General features: G+C 44.7%; 1 non-coding gene across 1 annotated transcript; it reads left to right on the top strand.

Annotated features, from left to right (window-relative positions):
* The first annotated feature begins 3051 nt into the window (after positions 1-3051).
* LOC134593906 (small Cajal body-specific RNA 11) lies at positions 3052-3186 on the top strand. The gene has a single exon (XR_010090316.1). It is a non-coding gene; the product is annotated as a small Cajal body-specific RNA 11 (non-coding RNA).
* Positions 3187-3727: the final 541 nt, after the last annotated feature.

The raw sequence follows: 3727 nt of genomic DNA, 5'->3' as shown, positions 1-3727 counted from the left end.
AGACAAGCGAGAGAAAAAGAGACACAAGAAAGAGAAAGACACAAGAGAGAGAGAAAGAGACACACGAGAGGACGAAAGAGACACAAGAGAGAAAGAGACACGAGAGAAAGAGACACAAGAGAGAAAGAGACACGAGAGAGAAAGAGACACAAGAGAAAGATAAATAGACACGAGAGAGAGAAAGAGACACAAGAGAGAGAGAAAGAGACACGAGAGAAAGAGACACAAGAGAAAGAAAGAGAGAGACACAAGAGAGAGAGAGAAAGAGACACGAGAGAGAGAGAGAAAGAGACACGAGAGAGAGACACGAGAGAGAGAGAGAAAGACACAAGAGAGATATATATATATAAATAATTATGCCTTTAATATTTACACATATATTAATGTACATTTATATATGCATAATACACAGAGAAATGTCATTAATATGTACCATATGTAATGAGCAGATATTGGCCCAGTCTTGTTGCTAGGTAGGTGCACACTCCAGTACAATAACATATTTAAAGTGAAGAGCGCACCCACAGGACTTCAAAATAAACAAGAGAACGTCAATTTTTCACAGTTGTGCCCTACATACATTCACCATTTCAGTCCCATTACCAAGCTTCCCTTAATATGTCATGGTAGTTGGACTGAAACATTGATTACATGCAAAGGCACGTCTGCTTAAAATAAATCTGCACTCTTGTTTTTTTTTTTAAGCTTATATGTGCTTTTTTTCCACGTTGGAGTAATAATTTTTAATTTTAAGTTATCTTTTCTAACTCTGTATCTGCACACTATGCTGGCGCAACGCATTATGGGGCTGGTAAATATTTTTTTTCCAGGGCTGCTTTTAATTCCCAGTCCGGCCCTGCCAATATCAGTGGCTCCTACACTGACTCCAAATGTGGGAGACAAATTAAATAGTGCTAAATAAGCTAAAGTGTATTAAGTTAATATATTTGTAAGGGCTTTGTGAATATACAAAATAATTGTGACAAAAGCAATTAAAAACAGTGTCAAAACTAAACAAAGTGTTACTGCTTGGATGAATATACTCAGAATGCAAATCAATATGTGCTAAATGAAGGTTATAATAAAAGTACTATTCAAAAACTTCTCATATATACACACAGCTGTGGTCACCTCCAAAGTGATCTCTGAAGCTGGACGCTTGTGAGGGGTGATTAACCCCAAATGGAATCTGGTCTAGATTCCAAACTTGCATAGAAAAAAACAAAAAGGATTGGGGGCACACCCAAAATATGCATTCTACATGAATGGTGCTGCCGTAGTGACCAATATTCATACATGATACAATTAAGTTATGGTGATATCGGTGGGTCCTACACTAACTCCAAATGTGAGAGACAAATGAAATAGTGCTGTCAGGCAAGTCCCTCAACAAATAATTAATAAATTCACATAATTATGTAATAATGTTATATATGTAGAAGGCCATAGGCCTGAATTTGTGGGAGGCATTTTCCCTATATAAATCTCCTACTCACCTATGTCGTTTCCGCTGTTTGATCTGGTCACCATAGCAACCAGCACTTCCACCAGTCCTTCCCGCCAATTGCATGAACTGAGCGTTAGCCTTCATTGTTCTTGGCCTCTGGCTCCACTTCAGAGACTTGCTGTCTTCCTGACACGAGACCCGGCACGTATACGTATGTACACCCTGTTCCAATTTATTATGCAAATTCTATTTAAGTGTCACAAAGATTAAATATTTTGTTTTTCAGTTTAACTCATGGATGGCATTGTGTCTCAGGGCTCTTTTGATCACTGAAAACAATCTCGGACACCTGTGATAATTAGATTGCCAGGTGAGCCCAATTTAAGGAAAAACAGCTAAAGGAGGGTGTTCCACATTATTAAACAGAGCACCATTTTCATGTAATATGGGGAAGAAAAAGGATCTCTCTGCTGCCGAGTGAAATAGTTCAATGCCTTGGACGAGGTATGAAAACATTAGATATTTCACGAAAACTTAAGCGTGATCATCGCACTATTATGAGATTTGTGGCTGATTCAGAGCACAGACGGGTTCGTGCAGAAAAGGGAAATTGAGAAAGATTTACGCCAGATCCATGCATCGGATCAAGGGAGCAGCTGCTAAAAAACCATTACATAGCAGATATTTGAAGCTGCTGGTGCCTCTGGAGTCCCACGGACATCACGGTGTAGAGTCCTCCAGAGTCGTGCAACTGTGCATAAACCTTTTATTTGGCCACCACTAAACAATGCTCACAAGCAGAAACGGCTGCATTGGACATAAAAATACATGAAGACTAATTTTTAAACAGTCCTGTTCACTGATGAGTGCCGTGCAACCCTGGATGATCCAGATGGATGGAGTAGTGGATGGTTGGTGGACGGCCACCCTGTTCCAACAAGGCTGTGACGTCAGCAAGGCGGTGGTGGAGTCGTGTTTTGGGCCAGAATCATGGGAAGAGAGCTGGTCGGCCCCTTTAGGGTCCCCGAAGTTGTAAAGATGACCTCTGCAAAGCATGTGGAGCTTCTGACTGACCACTTTCTTCCACTTTCTTCTTTTTTGCGCTCGGGATTTTTCTTTTCTGTCGGGTTTTTTTTTGCGCTCGGGTTTTTTATTTTATTTTTAGTTCGACGGGTATGATGGTTTTTTATTTGGCCTTTTTTGGGGCTGAAAAAATAAGATTTTAGAAAAAAGAAGACGTTGAATGGTAAGTTTAATTTTACTTTACAGGTTAGCAATTTTATTCCCCCCTCACTATTTTTTAGGGTGAGGGGGGTAGGTAGGGGCATTTTTATTTGGGTGGGGGGTGGGTGACTAGGGGCTTGGGGACCCCTAGTCACCTTGATGGGGGGTGGGGTGGGGGATTGACTTAGTGCCCCCACCCGCCGCCCAGGGGTGGGGGCGGGGGGAGGACAGTAGGTCCCCCGCATTATCATTATGGCCCCCACCCGCCGCCCAGGGGTGGGGGCCGGGGGGGAGGACAGTAGGTACCCCCCCCCCCTTATTACCATTATGGCCACCGCCCGCCGCCCAGGGGTGGGGGTCGGGGGGGAGGACAGTAGGTGTGTCCCCCCCTTATTACCATTATGCCCCCACCCGCCGCCCAGGGGTGGGGGCCAGGGGGGGAGGACAGTAGCTCCCCCCCTTCATTACCATTATGGCCCCCACCCACCGGTGGGGGCCGGGGGGGGGAGGACAGTAGGTCCCCCCTCATTACCATTATGGTCCCCACCCGCGCCCAGGGGTGGGGGCCGGCAGGGGAGGACAGTAGGTCCCCCTTATTACCATTTGTTTTACTGTTTAGTGGACATGCCCCTACTCGTGGTATAGCGAGTAGGGGAATTGGGGAGATTTTAATCTCCCTTATGCTATTATTGGGGTCATATTGACCCCCATAGAGTGAGGGGGGGACCTGGGGGGCTTACGAAGTGGTGGGGAGCACAGCTCCCTGGCGCTTCTATCTTTACATATTACAAGGAGGGAGCTGCACGCCGGTAGCTCCCTCCTTGTAATAAACCTTGTAATAACACTGATATTCGGTGTTTGTTTGTTCGTTTGATCTTTTCTATTCATTCATTCGTCTGTCTGATGAATGAATGAATAGGTGAAATTCCCTTTCGCATGTCCAGGTGTTTCACTGGGCATGTGCGGGAATCTCACAGTCTGTGTAGTGTGGGTAGATGACGTGTCCTACAGGGACTTCACCTACCCACACAAAGATGGCAGCGCCCTGAATATAGA

Source organism: Pelobates fuscus, chromosome 2 (genome assembly GCF_036172605.1).
Source record: "Pelobates fuscus isolate aPelFus1 chromosome 2, aPelFus1.pri, whole genome shotgun sequence".
NCBI lineage: Eukaryota > Metazoa > Chordata > Amphibia > Anura > Pelobatidae > Pelobates > Pelobates fuscus.
Note: the sequence above shows the minus strand (reverse complement) of the source record. Positions and strands in the feature narration are given on the sequence as shown.